General features: G+C 39.4%; 1 protein-coding gene across 2 annotated transcripts in view; it reads right to left on the bottom strand.

Moving 5' to 3' along the window:
• Positions 1–20,054, bottom strand: part of THRB (thyroid hormone receptor beta) — a 259,592-nt gene that overhangs the window by 94,367 nt on the left and 145,171 nt on the right. For both annotated transcript variants that reach the window (XM_069958677.1, XM_069958678.1), the window contains one exon: positions 10,331–10,377. The gene's annotated coding sequence lies outside the window, so the exon portion shown is untranslated. The remainder of the gene's footprint in view (positions 1–10,330; positions 10,378–20,054) is intronic.

The following is a 20,054-nucleotide window of genomic DNA, read 5'->3' as shown; positions in this document are numbered from 1 at the left end:
CCAATGCTGCCTCAGTATGTCATCTGCCTTTAAAATGTCACAATTTCCCCTGAACAATCTTTGATGGCTAGTTGACTGCTTTTTATTTTTTGGGGGAAATTGCTGTTCTCTTATAATTTACTTGTCCTTCAATAAAAGGACATTATCTGCGATAGTACAAATGCATTTCACAATGATTCAAGCAGGAGAAAAGAATAAATATAGCCTGCTGTAGTATCTGGAGCTAAAATAACACAACCAGAGATGGATTGTTTTTGGTGTTTTAGCTTCGGGCCTTGTTCTCCCACTGGCTTAAGGGGCCCAGGCCAGACCCCTGTCCCCACTGTTGTAGGGAGTACCACTATTTTTTCCATTTTTTAGTTTAACCATACTTGCTCAAAACGACAGCAAATTTGCCAGAAATAAACCATGCTTTGCCCAGAAAGTCATTGTTACTGACACATTTTAAGTGTATTTTTTTGCAACCTGCTGCAAACAGAATGTGAAGCAATTACTTTAGCTCCAGATACTCCAGATTTGCTGTCGTTTGCTGATGTTGTAATCACATGATAAAGGTGCTGCAGCCAGCCAGACAGCCTTCAAAGAAGATGAGTATTGTAAGGTAAGGTATTGGATAATTTTTTGTTCTCTGGAAGGCTCTACATGACATTAGAGTCACATGGTCTTCAGAGTCTAAACAGAGTCTGGATGGAAAAGGAAGGAATTATGTGGGTGCACCAGAGGCTCAGTATATGTAGGATGCCTGTTAGCAATGAGGAGGAACATTGGTTTTTAAGACCTTACAGGGATTTTCTTTATTGCCTTTGGTTTCTATATTATACCTGTTACATCCATTCCTTACATGACTTCCTTAATGCGTCACTGGTTATGTTCCAACTACGGGAACGCCAAAAGGTGGTTGTCTTTTCTTAATGACGGCTGCACATAGCCACTAAGTGTGACTAAAGGCATCAATATTGATCTGAGCAGGACTGGTAGTCAGAATCACTGTTGAGTCAACAAAATCACCATCTGTAATAGACGTCTATGTAGGAATTCTCAATTTGATAACTATTCTGGCATTAAAAGCAGCTGTTAATATGATGTTATGCTTATCTGTAGAAATTAAAGCTTTAGGCTATGTTCACACTACGTAAAACTACGGCCGTAGTTCTCGCCACAGAACTACGACCGTAGTTTTGCGGGGTGGGACATAGCTTTATTTTTAATGGGCGCAGCTTGCTTCACTGTGGGCTATGGAAAGCTCTGATGCGGGCGCGCGCTAATGCGCCCGCATCAGAGCTATGCGGCCGGACGGATCATCCGGCGGGACTGAAGTACCGGCTGCGATGATCCGGGCACAGACCGGCCGTTCCGTGACCCGGCCGGGGTCACGGGACGGCCGGTCTGTTACGTAGTGTAAACATAGCCTTACAGAAATACTCCTAAGGCTATGTTTACATGACGCTTTTTTCTAACCATCTTTTTAACAATGACGGCCATTGATACATTACTCTAATTCAGGCCCTTTTAGGTGTGTTTTTTTTTTTGAAGGTCCATTGAAGTTAGTAGTAAAAAAAATGTGACCGACTAAGAAAAAACCCCGTTATTTACAAAATGACATCTGCGAATAATTGTCATGAACACTAATTTGATGTTCATCCATTTTTCAGTACACTGTGTGCATTGGGTGGCCATCATTGCATTGACTTTAATGCATTCCACTGACAATTACAATTTGGTAATAATGGACGTTTATTTATTTATTTTTTTAAAGCCTTTTCTCTTTATTGTTTTTACATAGTGTGAACATAGCCCAATAGTAGTTTTTATTTAAAAAAAAAAATGTTTTTACTGTTTTTACTGAGCTAACCACCTGTACAAGTTTATCAGACTAGGCCCCTATTGTTTTTATAATAAGGGACCTGCTCAGTGGGCAATCCATTAACCACCAGGTACTAAAAAGTACATTATACTACAAATAGTACACAAAATCTATTTTCAGATAGGGTCATGCTAACCCTCGCATAAGAAAATGCTGAATTTGAAGTGCACATGTGGATGTAGTCAATACAGAATAAATACTGATTTTCTAAAGTAGGGGTCAAGTATTTCTCATGGAAGTATGCTCTGCAAAATTACTTTTTAAAAAAAATTTATAAAAGTTTCCTGCTGATTAAAATAAAATTCTGTGTTTATGGAAAGCGATCCAGTTTCCAAGTGATTTTTATTATGCAATCACACATCTGCCCTTCTTCAGACAAAGACAGCATTCAAATTAATTTGTCATCATTTTCCAAAGTAACCCACTGGGCAAGTGGCGTAAAACGCCTTGTAAATTTTCATCATAAACGGAATATTCTGGGGCTTAATCATGAATCACACAGACATAGCAAAATATTTAGCAAGTTGTGAGACTTAATTTTCAAATGTTACATAAAATAACACAGTCCGCGTAAATCAAAGCTCTCTTAATTAGAACTGAGAATTATATGGGGTTGGCACTTTCGCTGGTATGCAGTCATGAGCAGTTATTTTAGGATTCAACATTCTGTCCTCTGTAATTAAACGTTTTATGACAAGTACACATACCTAAGCGGTTATGTTATTATGTATGCACTGACCCAATTCTCCAGATCTTCTTGTATCTTAGCTCCTGAACCGATGCTATGAACTGCTTAGGGTCATTATAATGTAACACACATAGGCTATGTTCACACAACGTTAGATTTCAGTAAAGAACAGACGCTGATTGCAATGGAATCAGCGTCCGTTCTTTACTGCAGAGCGGCATTGCATTGAAGTCACACATCTTTATGTTAATATCCGTTCTTTAGAATGGGCGTTAAAATAATTTACCTGTCCATTATTTCTGGATGCTGTTTAGTGAACAGCGTCCAGGAGTAATAGCTGTTCACACAATGTAAAGTCGGCCGGCGGCCGCACTTTACATTAAAGTGAATGGTTAATTGATTTGCTGGCACACCCGACGGTGCCCACAAGTCAATATTAAAAAGAGAACGTTCCTGCAGCTAATACAGAAATAGTATACAGCAGGTAATGCATATTAGACATGTGCCAGTGGTTTGACTGGTAACCATCTAATGTCTATGGGGGACTTATGACTCTCTCTTAGAGGATTTCAAAAAATTCTTTACTAATTTCAGCTTTTGCAATTCCTTCTGTGCAGCCTATGCAAAAACTCCCTCCAGCTAGCTGAATTTACCTAGGGTGTGTTCAGTCGTAATGCCTGGGGAAGCATCAATGTTAAATACAGACCTGGCCACAAAAGCTAATTCTTCAATGCATTTCAAGTGTGCAATAACTCCCCCACAAACACATAATAGTAACATATGGATAACGTTTTTAGAAAAAGCTTCGGTTACATCTTGTGTATAAATTCAACAAAACAAAAACCCCCAAATGAATATAAAGTGTGGAATGTCTATCTTTTAAGGCCTATAAAATAAACACAAGTATGCTCCACATATGTGATTTCTGTTAGGTTTCCTAATATAAAAATAACAATCGTGATTTAGCAAACCATAAATATGTCCGAACGTTATTGAAAGGCAATAAATAAATCGAGAGAGAAAAACTGAGATGCACAGTTGACCCTGGCAAAATATCAAGTATGAGATATTCCTCGGAAACCAACAAAAGATTCTGAGATTCTGCAAAAAGAATTAGGCTACTTTTCTAATCCTATATCTGTTAACATATCAGTAATTTAAAATCTGCCGAAAACACTATGATATTCTATAAAGCCCAAAAAAGGTGTTTTAGATCTGCGGTTTAACAGAGAAAATTTTTACAGGAGGTGACATAACATCGCCTGTGAAGGGGAAGATGTCAAACAATTGGTGGGGGATCAGTGAGTGTTCCTATATGATTTTCGTGCATTTTATTTTTTTTCTTATTGAATCGCTGGAATTCCCCTGAGAAAAAAAGGTTGGGCAGTGATTTTCATCTGTCCGTGGTTGTTCGGGAGAAATCCACATACCTTACACGCGAGCAACAGGTACAGCTAACAAACTATATTTGAATGGGGATTTTAACCCTAGTGTAAGACTATTTTTAAAGGGGTTATCCAGCGCTACAAAAACACGGCCACTTTTTCGCCTACTGTTGTCTCCAGTTCAGGTGCAGTTTGCAATTTCCATTTACTTCAAAGGAGCTGAGTTTCAAAACCCCACCCAAACTGGAGACAACAGTAGGGGGGAAGTGGCCATGTTTTTGTAGCGCTGGATAACCCCTTTAAACACTGTAGTCTTCCCTGAAGGAAAAAAATTAACCTTGCACTACATAATAGAATTTTGTGAGAGCAGCATTTTATTTATGTCATATTTTACTACCTGATGTGGCTGTAGATTTGCCCCAAGTAATAACCATCCCCTCCAAAGATGATAGTACAAATTTGGAACCAATTTTTGGGGGAGAAAAGAAACATTTATGCACTATTCAGAAGCGAGGGATTTTTTTCTGTGAGCAATACATTTTATCCCACAACCGAATGCCCAATAACACACAAAATGTTGGATGGTTTTAATATAAAACATTGTAATTCTTATCCACATTGCAGCTTCATCATCATTTTATGCCTGAGGTTTACTGTGACAACCTAACACCTCCTGGTAGCCGGCCATAAGCATTGCACTTGAAATGATATGACAATCTGCCTCCAGATCATATGTTGAACATTTACATTCTGTTTCGTTTGCGCGTACTGTTTGAAATGGTAACGTTTTAAGAGATATTCAAGGTCATTCTCAATCAACATTTGGCTCGCTACATGCAAATTCCTATGCAATGTAAGCATCATATAAATGTTATTGTAAAGAGCCCGGCCAATAAAGTGCCCAAGTAACTTTTTTCCATCATGATAAAACACATGACTCTTTCAGAAACAAAGGGAGAACTGTCAGAACCACTGCTCATAGCATGCTCAGGCAATGTGACAAAGCAAAGGGACCAACAACAAATGATGAAGCTGATGACAAACTCTGATTCTGTCAGCATGTTCTATTAATACAAAGATATTTGGTGGGAACAATTGCAGAGCATTGCCATTCAAAGGTGACAGTCAATAATCCTTGTGCAGCTAGAATGTAAATACATCTACTATATTAATGGCATAGCAGAGGGCACTATATACAGCAGTCTTATGCCACTAAAGTGGCAAGAGGCTAAAATCAACCTTTTTTCATCACATAAAGTGTTACCCAGGTCAATATTCCTGCTAAGGGCCAGTTCACATGGAGCAAAATTCCACGGCCACCTGCTTTTCTGTGGCACTGTTTCTCTATGAGAGGGCTTGCGCGCCTCCGCTTCCGTCCCCTTTGCTCTGTGTGAAACGGCCCTAATATAGAAAGACACAGTTGAAAAATATGGAAATCTTTGTTCTTTAGTATTACAGAAACCATCTTGTGAAGTACACATAATTGAGATTGTTCACCACTGGTGAAGAAAGGAAGATTTTGTTGTTTCTTTGGTTAAACTACTGTAATTACACACAGGAAAAAAGGAAAGAAATTAGAATTTCTGCCAACCTTAAAAGATACTCATTTATCCTACAAAAAAAAAAAAGAGTATGAAATGAAAAATATTCGCTCTTAGGCTATATTCACTCACAGTTTTTTTGAGCCTTGTTTTCAGCAGTTTATCTGTTTACACTTTTCAGCATTTTACTGCTAAAAATTAGGCTCAAGAACATCCTGTGATCATGGCTTTGGGTTCCGTATTTTTTATTGTTTTCGGAGCAATAAAGCTGCTATTTCACAGCACAAAATGTGTCCTGAAAAAAACCCAACTCTTTTTGGAATACGGGGTTCTATTGAAGTCAATGAAAAGCAGCTGGTAAATACTGAATAATGCAAAAATAACCCCTGCATGACAAACCTCTGTAAATACAGACCAAAATACTCAGTATGCACATGGCTACTAAGTGTTTTGTTCTAGATGATTGAGGGTTCGTTCACACGTACAGGATCTGCAGCAGATTTGATGGAGCAGATTTGAAGTGGCAGATTAAAAGCAAATCAAATCTGGGCCATGAAATCTGCTGCAGATCCTGTACGTGTGAACGCACCCTAAAGGGTATTATAGTCAGTTACAGAAGACATGTTACAGCTTGCCTAACCCGCAGAAGAGACAGTGATCACATGTCCTCTGTCTCACAAGGGAGGGGGGGGACAGAGAAATGGAGACAAAGTGGACCATGCAGTTAGGATTTTCAGCAGCTTCAGGATGTAAGTCAGAATGTGATACAGACAAATGGCCCAATTCATGTAATAGAAGCCTATTACAAACAGGCCAAAGTGGGTATTGAACAGGTTTAACTTTCCTAACTAGAGTCCCCCTTTAATTTTACTGTGGACATTTAGGTATTGGAAGGCTTGCTTATAAAGATGTTGAAAGTCTGGCAATAATGTAAAGCTAATTATGACACTTCTGTTAGATGCCTCTTACCTTATCTTGTCTGTAAAATGTACTGTTCAGTACTAAATATATCAAAATAATGTGTTAAAACCTAAAGTCTATGCCTAGTCAATGTGTCATGTATTAAGTCAACCCTTAAAACCATTATGAAAATGAGTTAATTAAATGATAATTAAATCTAATAATTCACATCTTGTGTCTGTACAATACCCTTGAAAGTGAAATGCACATAATAATATGATCATCACAGAAAGTGCCCAGTTTAGGCTCATTACATTTTTCCACTGTTGAAATGTTTCAATGCTACTGAATAAAGTTTGCTTATTTACCTGTTCTGTTTTATATGAATTGGTGGTCTTTCCCACCCCTAGTATTTATTCATTATCCCCCATTTGTAGGTGGGGGCCACACATCCGTGTAAATTGACAATATGAAGACTTCCCATTAAATTCCTCCAGATTAGAAAGTAATGTTTTGTAATTGACCTTGTTGCTGCAGTTTAGATACAATGATACGCAATCTATAATGCCAAGACATACAGTAAAGTGATGGCGGCCAATGGCTGGAGCAGTACCTATGTCTAACCACAGGCGGTAGTGACTGGCTGCTACAGTAATGGACATATCATTGGGACACATCAAGGGTAAATATATTATAAGGGTAGCCTCACACGTGACGGAATTGCAGCGAACTTCACCCTATGAGTTTGTAGAGGAATCTGATGCGATTCCCCTCCTGTAAGTTTCAATAGGTTTACATACTCACAGCGGAATTGTCATCCCTCTGCAAGTCCGGCTTGTTCTGTGGTGTCTGGATGTCTCACTCAGCCAATCAGTGGGGGCACACCTAAATGTACCCGTATTTCAATTAAAAAGAAGTGATGTTAACCATACTGCTGTATCTGCCAGGTTGAACATCTCAGACAGCGGCCGTATCACAGAACGGCCGCTGTTTTACCACCTCTGAACATGGCCTAAAGGTTATATCTTTTATTTTGAAGGCATATAAGGAATACAGACAATGTTGCTGGACAAGATGTACTGACATGAGACATAGACTCTCTACTAGTGCTCTGCATTTATATTCTCAGTGCTTTATGTACATCAAGAAAGAGTCATTGCCCATTATAACCAAAGTATATTGTCACACAGAGATCTAAAAGAGACAAGTGCTCTGCCCAAACATGAATAGGGTTAGTTTAGAATTGAGATGGGGCACAGATTTCTTTCAGTAAGAAACCTTCAGAAGATGACTAAGAAGATGTTGCATTCTTATATGTAAGATTAAAGAGTTATATGAACTACTTCCAGAGATAACAACTTCCACAGTATTTAAAACTGACCGAAATGAAAGCTTTTCAATAAAAGAACAATCATTCGAATTCATGAGCTGATCCTATGATCTCAGATAAGAGAATATTTCAGTTTAGAGTTTGACTGAATATTGAACATACGGAAACTTAACCCCTAGATGACCCTGGACGTAGGGTTACATAATGGAAGTCTGTCCCCAGACGACCCATGACGTAAGTCGACGTCCTGGGTGTGTCTCCCGCTACGGAGCGGAGCGCGCTTCATAGCAGGTGGGGGCCGGCTGAAGCCGGTACCTCACCGGTAATGACACGCTGCAGCGATCGCGCTGCTGCATGTCATTAACCCCTTAAACGCCGCGGCGTTTAAGTGTAAGTGACAGGGGAAGTCCCCTGTCACTTACCGATCGGGACCCCCACAGTGTGACTGCGGGGGTCCCGATCGTTGAAACGGACCGCCGGAGGTCTCTAACCTGCCTCCGTGCGGTCCGATCGGCGATCTGCTACACTGAGCCTGCACAGGCAGGCTCAATGAGCAGATCGCCGATAACACTGATCAATGCTATGCCTATGGCATAGCAATCATCAGTGTAGAAATCAAACTAGTGTATGTACAAGTCCCCCAAAGGGACTTCAAATGTGTAAAAAAAAAAAAGTTCAAAACACTATTACACTACCCCAAAACCCCTCCCCCAATAAAAGTTGAAATCACCCCCCTTTCCCATTATATAAATAAAACATATAAAAATAAATAAATAGATAAACATATAATATACCGTAGCGTGCGTAATTGTCCGATCTATTAAAATATTACAAGCGTCATTGTGATCGGTAAACGGCGTACACGGAAAGAGGGGAAAAAGTGCGCGGATTACCGATTTTATGTTACATTATATATTTAAAAAAATCAATAAAAAGTGATCAAAACGTCCGATCTTCACAAATATGGTATTAATAAAAACTAGAGATCATGGCAAAAAAAATGACACCCCATACAGCCCCATAGGTGAAAAAATAAAACCGTTATAAGCGTCACAATAGGGCCATTATATTAATATTTAATTGCCAAAAAAAAGGATTTCATAAAAAAATACATATATAACATTAGAGAATCTGTGTAACCTGCATATGGTTGTGTTCAGACTGACCTATAGAATAATAATATCATGTCGCTGTTACCATATAGTGTATTACGTAGACACCTATTTATATTTTCATAAATAATATATTTGGAATTCCATCATACATGTTATGGTAAAATGAATGACGCCATTACAAAGTACAACTATTCCTGTAACAAACAAGCACTTACATGGCTTGTAGATAGAAAACTGAGAGTGCTAGAGCTCTTAGAAGGGGAGGAGGGAAAAACAAAAGCGCAAAGATCAAAATTTGCGCGGTCCACTGGGTCATTTTGGGCCTGGTCCTCAAAGGGCTAAAGGGGCTTTCCAGGTTTATATAATATTTTGTTATCTGCCTCCCTAAGCATAAAAAAGATAAAAACATCTAAAATGACCTGTAGTAAAGAGTTGGAGAGTTGGGTGGGCTCCTACTAGGGCTGTATTAAACGTCCTGACCCCACAGTGTAAGTGAACGTGCATCGTTAGATCGATGCTAACTTACCGAGCCCATACACAGCTCAATAATTTAACATGTCATTAATGATGTCAGTGCAGCCCTTGCTTTGGTGTAAAAATATAAGGTGAATAATGTAATGTACTTACCTGTCCAGGCTCCTCTTGTGTCCATAGCCTACTCAGGGACTTCTGATCCTGTCTCTAAAGTGACAAGCCGCTTAGTCAATCATTGGCAGAGATGGGACAGCAAAGTGATTGGCTAAGCGGCCTGTCACTTCAGAGACGGGTTCAGAAGTGCAGGTGGTGGCTGGGGTGAGTGAAGAATACAGGAACCACCCAGGAGGACACTGGAGAAGCCTGAACAGGTAAGTATAATCTCTCTTTTTTTCTTTACCACAACAGTAAATAGTAACAGAAAAAAGGTATATATACACAATGCGGGAGATTTATCAAACATGGTGTATAGTGAAACTGGCTCAGTTGCCCCTAGCAACCAATCAGATTCCACCTTTCATTTTCCAAAGAGTCTGTGAGGAATGAAAGGTGGAATCTGATTAGTTGCTAGGGGCAACTGAGCCAGTTTCACTTTACACCATGTTTGAGAAATCTTCCCCAATGACTTCACCCTCCTTCTCTCCCTGCTTTTGGGTTATCCACCTTCTTCTTAGGGTGATCCCAACCATGATCTCTGTAGGTGATCCCTGTATTATACATGTACCAGAGGGTCCTTTGTTGTTCTATTTGGTCTACAGGTGTTTTATTGACACTTAATCCTCAGGGCCTTTGTCTTTTTTCATTGACCATTGATGGTGTATCGTGTTGATTTCAGACATCAAATGTTAATTGTTCAATTCAGTGAGTTCATGTGAACATACCCTAACACTGGGTGACCTACCCCTATAAATAACTATTGTATATCACAAGACACAAAGTAGACAATATAATGCCAGCTTGCTTGTACAGTCAATCGAAAAGCAAATAGTTCATAAAGTAATAGTAGTCAGGAAAGAGCACAATGAATGTGTACCTCATTTGAAAGATGTCGTAGACCTCTGAGTAGATGCTGCGTGCAATCTGCAAAGTGGAAATAAAAATAAATAAATGTGTTAATAATAAATTTAACAAATACATATGCAAGTATGATTGATCAGAGTATGGCACAGTATGTGGAATAACTGTACAGATGAAAACGTACATTATAAACTGTTAATTTCTCAAGCAACTAATTATTGCTATTTAGGACTCTATAAGAATGGCAGTGGATGGGAAAGCCAGAAAGGTAAAATAGTATCTACCATGATCCTGAACACATTAAAAAAAAAAAAAAAAAAAAAAAGACTACGGACTCAGAAAAAACCTTTATAAAACAATTATAATTCATGATGCTATTAATCAACCCTGATAATTTTATCTACTTTGAAGATTCATAAAGTCAAGATTTATCCATTTTCCCAATATTCTGAACAGAATTTTACATTTTTTTTGTCAACATTATGAATGCAGTACTCATGGTATATAAAACATACAGAATAAATAATGCAAAGTATATGCTCAGTAAATCAAAAGTGTCATGCAGATTCCAACTGTGATAAGGGACGTGATGGTGTTTATCCTCACACCAAAAGGGCATGAGAGTTATTTTTCTTACAAATGGTAGCCCGTAGGTTGACGTGAGAGAACACAAACAACATACTCTCCTGCTATTTTCCCATGCTTGTGGCACAGTCATGCATTTTCCATGAAATAATATATTAATCTGTTGTGATACAAGTTCAAAGGGGTCCTTTCAAGCAGATACCACAAAGATTTATCTCATAATTGTATATTGTAGTCAGCGTGGTTTTATACCATTTCCTGTGACTGAAATAGTCATCTATTTTCTTGCTGATAATGAAACAGAAAATGGTACGTTACTGATATTTATCACGCATAGCCAGGCTTGAATACAGCTTGTCTATAATCATTTACTAAGTAAAAAACATAAACTTGATGACAAAGCATCTAAAAGTTTACTATTAGTGGTACCAAAGAGTGGCAGAAAATGTTGGGCTTACAGCTTCTAAGACAACAGCTTTGGTGATCCAAAGGTAGAGCTACACCCCTATGAGGCTGCTACCACACACGGCACTTGTTTGGTTGTTTCAGCATAAACTAGGAGTGGATTCAAATGGAATGGGACATATAAAGGAAGGACTAAGGGTCATATTACAGGGGTCCATTATCTGTCCAATCAGGCCCATTCTGGCAAATATTGTCCCGTGTAATAAAGACAACAATTAGCTGAAGACGCGATAATAAGCTGAATGTTGTCTTTCAGCAGGTAAAAAAATGGTCGGCCATTGACCGTGCATCTAACCGAGTAGCAGAAGAAAGTGCAGACAGAATAATACAGCTATGCTTTACCTCTTCATGCTCTTCAGTGTCTTTCCGGGTTCTCTTGACTCCCTGCAGCCACTGTTAAAGCTTCTGAAACCATTTCTGCAGTGACAGGCCGCTCAGCTAATCACAGACTGTGGCTCTGTCCTGTCTTGGACAGTGATTGGGTGAGCGGCTTGTCACTTTAGAGACGTCTCAGAAGTGCCAGTAGCAGCTACAGGAAATGTGGGGAAAAGCCAAGGGAGCATGGAGAGGTCAAGCCATGTAATAGGCTCTCTAAGCAAGTGCCGATCTAGCACTTATATAGAATATAGGAGAATATAGGGACATGTAATATGGCCCTAATACTTTTACTCTGTGCTTGATCCACTTCTGGTTTTGGCTCAGAACTGCAGTGTTTTCCCAAACAAAAACTGCCATAATTGAAACCAACCTTAGGCTATGTTCACACAACGTCCAAAAACAGCATCCGCTGTTTTAAAAAAAGACTTCTTTTTCACGGTGTATTAAATTACATCCACCTCAAAAGACATCTGTCATTCAACACATTGTGCGAAAAAGATGTCTCCCATATTTCTATTATGTAACTTTTTTTTTTACATTGTGTGGCCTATAAACATATTTACAGTTATATTACAATGATATTAAAGTGAGTGTAAAAGATGCAATAGTGGGTGATGACTGTGATGATGTGGAAGCATTGTGGGTAGAACTACAGAAGGAGGTAAAGAGTGAAAAAATTATTCTTGGTGTAATCTATAGACCCCCCAACATTACTGAGGAGGTAGACGGCCAGTTGAATAGACAAATAGAGCGGGCTACCCGGGAGGGGACAGTAGTGGTAATGGGGGACCTCAACTACCCAGATATAGATTGGGGTCACGGTTCAGCTAAAACCACAAAGGGGAGGGAATTTCTTAACCTCCTGCAGGATAATTTTCTGGGCCAGTTTGTGGAGGAGCCAACTAGAAGTGATGCCTTGTTGGATCTGGTTATTTCTAACAACGCTGAGCTGGTTGGGGATGTCACTGTCCATGAACACCTGGGGAATAGTGACCACAATATAGTGACTTTTAGCTTAAAGTGTAGAAAAGAAAAACATGTTGGGAGGGCAGAAACTCTTAATTTTAAAAGGGCCAATTTTCCTGGGTTAAGGGCTATACTTCAGGGCATAGACTGGGAGCGGCTGCTGTCACATACGGATACAGCTAATAAATGGGAAATCTTCAAATCCACATTAAATAACTGTACTGCCAAATATATTCCTATGGGTAACAAATATAAATGGTTAAAATCAAATCCCACATGGCTTACAACCGAGGTTAGAGGGGCTATAAATGAGAAAAAAGGGGCATTCAAAAAATACAAATCAGAGGGGTCAGCTTTAGCCTTTAAACATTACAAAGAAGTCAACAAAACCTGTAAAAATGTAATAAAAGCAGCAAAAATTCACAATGAAAGGCAGGTAGCTATAGATAGCAAAAGAAACCCCAAAAAATTCTTCAAATATATTAATGCAAAAAAACCAAGGTCAGAGCATGTAGGACCCCTAAATAATGGTGACGGGGAGTTAATAACTGGGGATCAGGAGAAAGCCGAGTTACTTAATGGCTTCTTCAGTTCAGTATATACAAAAGAGGATGGAACTGTGGTGGGTGGGGCCAGTACTGAGGTGGGTGGGGCCAGTGCTGCGAACACATGTAATGTACTGAACTGGTTTACTATAGATATGGTCCAAGATAAATTAAATAAACTCAATGTAGCCAAAGCTCCAGGGCCTGATGGATTACACCCCAGAGTTCTTAGGGAACTCAGTTCTGTAATTTCTCTACCCTTGTATGAAATATTCATTGATTCTTTGCTTATTGGTATTGTGCCAAGGGACTGGCGTAAGGCAAATGTAGTGCCGATTTTCAAAAAGGGCTCTAGAACTTCCCCAGGTAACTACAGACCTGTAAGCTTAACGTCCATTGTGGGGAAACTATTTGAGGGGCTTATAAGGGACTACATCCAGGAATATGTAGTGGCTAATAGTATTATAAGTGATAACCAGCATGGTTTTACTAAGGACAGAAGCTGTCAAACCAACCTGATATGTTTCTACGAAGAGGTGAGTAGAAGCCTGGATGGGGGCGCAGCTGTGGATATCGTGTACCTGGATTTTGCTAAAGCGTTTGACACAGTTCCTCATGGACGTCTGATGGGTAAGTTAAAGTCTATCGGTTTGGAAAGTTTAATGTGTTACTGGATTGAAAACTGGCTTAATAATCGTACCCAGAGAGTGGTGGTCAATGATTCCTACTCCAAATGGTCCCCGGTAATAAGTGGTGTACCCCAAGGGTCAGTACTGGGCCCTCTTCTGTTTAACTTGTTTATTAATGATATTGAGAATGGAATTAACAGCAATGTTTCTATCTTTGCAGATGACACCAAGCTTTGTAGTACAGTACAGTCTATGGAGGATGTGCAGATATTACAGGATGACTTAGACACACTGAGTGTTTGGGCGTCCACTTGGCAAATGAGGTTCAATGTGGATAAATGTAAAGTTATGCACCTGGGTACTAATAACCCGCATGCATCATATGTCCTAGGGGGAGTTACTCTGAGAGAGTCGCTGATGGAGAAGGATCTGGGTGTACTTGTAGATAATAGACTACAGAACAGCACACAATGTCAGTCAGCTGCTTCTAAGGCCAGCAGGATATTGTCATGCATTAAAACAGGCATGGACTCACGGGACAGGGATATAATATTACCGCTCTATAAAGCCTTGGTGCGGCCTCATCTGGAGTATGCTGTCCAGTTTTGGAACCCGATTCATAAAAAGGATGTTCTAGAGCTGGAGAGGGTACAAAGACGGGCAACTAAACTAATAAGGGGAATAGAGCATCTTAGTTATGAGGAGAGATTAAAAGAATTACATTTGTTTAGTCTGGAGAAGAGACGTTTAAGGGGAGATATGATTAATTTATTTAAATATATAAATGGCCCCTACAAGAAATATGGGGAAAAGATGTTCCAGGTTAAACCCCCTCAAAGGACAAGGGGGCACTGCCTCCGCCTGGAGAAAAAAAGGTTCAATCTCCGGAGGCGACAAGCCTTCTTTACCATGAGAACTGTGAATCTGTGGAACAGTCTACCGCAGGATCTGGTCACAGCAAAAACAGTAGAGGGCTTCAAAACCGGCCTAGATAAGTTCTTAGACCAAAATAATATAAATGCATATGTATAGAACCTATCACCCCTCCCCCTTCCCTGTATCCATCCCCTCCTTGGTTGAACTTGATGGACATGTGTCTTTTTTCAACCGTATTAACTATGTAACTACATATTACACTTGTCATTGGTTCAGTTTTGGCTTCTTAAAAAGGGGAGAAAAAAATTCTGCTGGTTCATTGCTGCCCACCATGGCAAAAAACTAGTTACCAAAGCAGGGGTAAGGAGAAATGCAAATAACTGGTCACAATAATAAGGTCATTCAATGGACTACCACTCGCTAAATGAATAGGGGACAATTGTGGCATAGATTTGATTCTTTATTAGAATGTTTTACAACTAAGCAATACATTTACCACCAAATCATTTTGTGTCAGAAGTTAACTGCACAAACAACATTTTACCTTGGCGACAACTGGCCGCAGAAATATATTTATTATGTTGAAAGTGGATAATTTCTATGAGAGTAATCTGATGTTATATTTTATATACTAAAACACTTGACATGTAACTAAATTCAACAGAACAATCTTCTGAGAGCTATTTTAGTGTGTGAGTCATGCAAAATTGCACATATTAAGGAGAGTAGTATTAGCTGTGGTTCTAATACATATGTGGACTCCTAATAGATAACTTTAAGAACTCCACTTACAACCAATCTATAAGGAACTGCCGGCATAACCATTTCCTATTAGATTTTTATTAGCAAAAACGCTTATAGAATGCCCTTACCTCAGCTAACCTTACCTTAACTAAAACTCCCAAACCCTATTCTTTCTCCAGCTTTGTCTAAATAAAGTATAAAACATTAGTGCAAATTCATCATGTTCCTTCATGTCATGTCTTTACTGGCTCAAGTGTTTTATAACTTCACAAGTGAATGTGAAATACTTTTAGGTTTGATGTGGTATTAAAGGCCTTGTGATTTAGTTCAACAAACAGAACTATAAATCTGTAAAACTGTGAAATATTTAAAACTAGTCCAGCAAGAAAAGTTACCAGAGCCATTATATCAGGGCAAAGTTAGTATTAGTGATGAGCGCAACTAAAGAATGGTCAAGTCCAATCGTTCATCTGATTACCCGTGGGTGAAGAAGTTGCATGCAGCCCTAGGGAGTCACTGGAAAACGCAGATACAGCTATAAGCCATTCTTCAGTCACTGCTATTCAAATGGCAAACGTTCAGACTTAAGCATGCTTGAGCAGTTGTGCTAATTTCTAAGAACAATGCTAAACTTTTATCTTCCATGCCAATTGTGGTGCGGATTTTGATGTGGCTATTAGGGATGGTCCGAACCTGGTTCAGTTCGGGTTCATACGAACCCGAACCCTCGGAAATGATTCCCGCTGTCTGCCCGCTCCGTGGAGAGGGTGGATACAGTGGGAGGACCGCCTGGAAAACTGGGATACAGCCATAGCCATAGGCTGTATCCCAGTTCTCCAGGCGGTCCTCCGGCTGTATCCACCCGCTGCACGGAGCGGGCAGACAGCGGGAATCTGATGCCGAGCGTTCGGCTTCATATGAACCCAAACCTCTGCAGATTCAGACCATCCCTAGTGGCTATTTAGTGCTGTATTAATTTGAGTGGGGGGCTTCAAAGAAGAACCACACACAAAGGGACATATTACTTTTCTGCACAAAACAATGTTATGCTATTTAAAAAAAAAAAAAAAAAAAACATTTTCCCCCCACATCTCTTACTGAAATCAATGGGAGTTGGTTTTTAAGGTTAAACTGCACTGTTTTTGAAACCAGTATTTTTTCCATGTCAAAATCCATCTAGCCCTAACAATATTTAGATATTAAAATAACATAAGACTATGCTTCTTATTCTGGGGGGCCAAACTATTGGCGAAGGATATAGCTGTAAAAAATGTATATGTAATGAGTTCCTAAAGTTAAATATAAAAAACACAAGTAAAACCTTAAGCAAATCACATAACAGATCTAAGATTATTGCTCAATGTCTTGAAGGCCTCATGCACAGAGACTTATTGATAAATATAATACCCCGAAAATTTTAAAGGGCAGTGCTCTACTGATCACTGATATTACATATGAACATACAAAGATTGTCTTCTCACACATTCTCTTAAAGTGAATCTGTCGCCTTTAAGTTCATTACCAAAGCACCAACAATGTTAGTTAGATATACAGGATACAAATATTTCCCTCCATTTAGCTGTAGACAGCTTGCATTTATTTTTTCTGGCAATAACAGGCCATACAGGTGAGGCCCTTTCTGTAGAAGGCGTTATTTGGTGTTATTCTCCACCCCCTCTGTGAGTGATGGACAGATGGGGCTAAGCTAGATTCAGATTTCGGCACACACATGGTGAGTCAATAAGGCCTTAGCTACACTTGTGTACCACAACCCAAAACCACAGTGCATGTGGGGAATTTAAGTAGGACTCACTTCTGGAAGCTGAGCCCTGTCTTCCTTAGAAGAACTGTCTCTAGGTGAGAAAACAAAAGACACACCACTAATGCAGTTTACACATGCCCATACAGTATGAATGGTCTATGCACCGAGAATATTGATATACATTTGCCCTAAAGAAAAAAAGCAGTCAGAAAACAGTTTCATTAATTATTCAGCTAATCAAATGTTAATTGATAGAATTTTCCCACCAAACATATTTGTCATCTATCCAACTGTGAGGCTTGCAGATATCCTGTGATTAGGTGAGGAAAGCGTTTTGTGATTGACGTTTGCAATGTTTCATTAAAAGCAAACTACGCTGTATATTACAAACATTACAAGTAAAGGCATGAGTAAAAAAAGCACTATACTGAGTACACAAGTATAACATTGTTTAAGTGTATTAGGCTCCATTATGAAACTGTTCCTAATAAGTCCTGACAGATCCAATTTACTTAATAGACTCACAATGAGTCTACTGGCTTAGCGTTGGAAAATGGAGATCAATGAGGACGTAAAAAAACAATGTCTTTGTCACAGTGACTGACGGAGATCTGGAACATAAGTTAGTTTACATGAAATGGCTGGCCCACCAAAATGATTCCAAAATCATAAAACATCTTAGAAAAACAAGTGAACTGCAGACTTCTAATGTCAGTCTGAACAGCCACACAACAATGACCGAAGCACTTGTGTACTGAAAGGACCTATACCCACAAGGCACAGAAATGTCAAACAGTATATTTTTGACTGTTGCCCCCATACCCCTATTTGGGGTTCTGGTGTGAAAAAGCATCCGAAATTTATGTAGATGATATACATCCTGATAGCTCTGTAACTTCAAGGGCTATTCCCATCTCAAATAACATAGTTAAACTTGTAGGGTTCATCAAGTTAAATATTTTTCCAAATACATTCATCTAGCAAATGTTCCTCCTTCTCCTGACATGCCCGCTCCTACCCTCCCATTGTTGATAGTTTGTTGTGCTGTGCTCTAAAAGCAGTGGTCTGGTTGGTATATTCATATATATTATACAGCAGTTTTTTTCAATTCTAGTCCTTATGGGCCACCAATAGGTCATGTTTTGAGGATATTCCATACAGAGAACACCTGTGATAATAACTGAGGCACTGAGTATAATTACATCACTTGTGAAATACTAAGGAAATCCTCAATACCTGACCTGTCGGCGGGTCTTGAGGACCGAGAATTGGAGTTGAGAGACACTGTTATACAGTATATAGACACAAGGGGGGCATTTATGAAGACTGGCATATTTGGAATTTGGTCCCTACCCCCAATTGCCCCGCTGGAATCATTAAGAGGAGTATGCCTCTTAGCGTATCCTGCTTGACCAATGGGCGGGTGGGGGGGGCATGGTAACATAGGGAGGAGGTGTGGTCTCCTCCCATGTCTGACTTAAAATGAATTACGCCTGCTTGCAGGCATAAATCAGGACGCAAATCTACACTTGCTCAGGAACAGGTGTAGATTTCTGACAACATTTCTGCCTGCTTGCAGGCGTAAATGATGGTAAATTGGGTGCGGGAGGAGGCCATGCCAAGGTACGCCAGGGAGAAGTGGCAAATCTGCGCTGTTAGCTGAGATGGAGACACCCCTTTAAGATAATTAAAAGAATGTAATTTAAAAATTGTTATGTGTTTACTCACAGTCCCTAAGTGTAATATTACAACACAACACAACATAACACAACAACAACATTTAGTCTATGTTCATACTAAATCATAGATTTTATGGGCTGCAGAGTTTATATACAAGTCATTTTGGCTGAACAAGCTCAGATGGAAATCTAGAAGACACAAACAAACACAGCTTTTCGATGACATATGCTCTATAAATTAAATGAAAAGTCTTGAAGTCAGCAATAACTTGACAGAGGCAAGTGAGTCAGATTATACATAATACTGTCAAATTTAAAGAGGATCTGTCACCGGCTTCAGATCCTGCGCCTCCCTTGGTGAAAATCTATAGCCAAGTAATGTTAATTTGCTTGGTGACAGGATTAGTACGAACGGCTTACTAATACAATAGTGGGGTATAAATCTTTTCTGCTAAAGAAAGGGGTCATTTTTTTCAGCCAAGCACATGCTTATTAATAATACTTGACTGTGAACGGTACTGGGTTCCGGTATTGCTGCGTTTGTATGTCATACGGTCATTTAGTACTACAGGTACAGAATGAAGGGTAATCCATTGGACTGTATCTCTCCTTTTTTAGTCAATCATATGACACACATCATTGTGTGCCTTATTGCACAAAATATCCACCAACATAACATTACTGTGCAATGACCTTCCCTTAGGGTGCGTTCACACGCACAGGATCCGCAGCAGATCTGCAGCAGATTTGATGGTGCAGATTTGGGGCTGTGTTCAGTTATTTAAATCAAATCTGCTGTGGATCCACAGCAGAAAATGTGCTGCGGAATCGGTACGTGTGAATGTACCCTTAGGGTGCGTTCACACCTACAGGATCTGCAGCAGATCTGCAGCAGATTTGATGCTGTGTTCAGTTATTTAAATGAAATCTGCTGCAGAAAATCAGCTGCAGATCCTGTAGGTGTGAACGCACCATTAAAAAGAATAATAATAAAAAAAATACCCCCCCCCCCAAAAGGTGAAGGACAAATCAAAACCAACACAAGATGAAAGGTGGATACTAAATTTAATTCTTCGAAGTCCTTGCATCTGTTAATTATTTTCATGCAAAC

Source organism: Dendropsophus ebraccatus, chromosome 2 (assembly GCF_027789765.1).
Source record: "Dendropsophus ebraccatus isolate aDenEbr1 chromosome 2, aDenEbr1.pat, whole genome shotgun sequence".
Lineage (NCBI taxonomy): Eukaryota > Metazoa > Chordata > Amphibia > Anura > Hylidae > Dendropsophus > Dendropsophus ebraccatus.
Note: the sequence above shows the minus strand (reverse complement) of the source record. Positions and strands in the feature narration are given on the sequence as shown.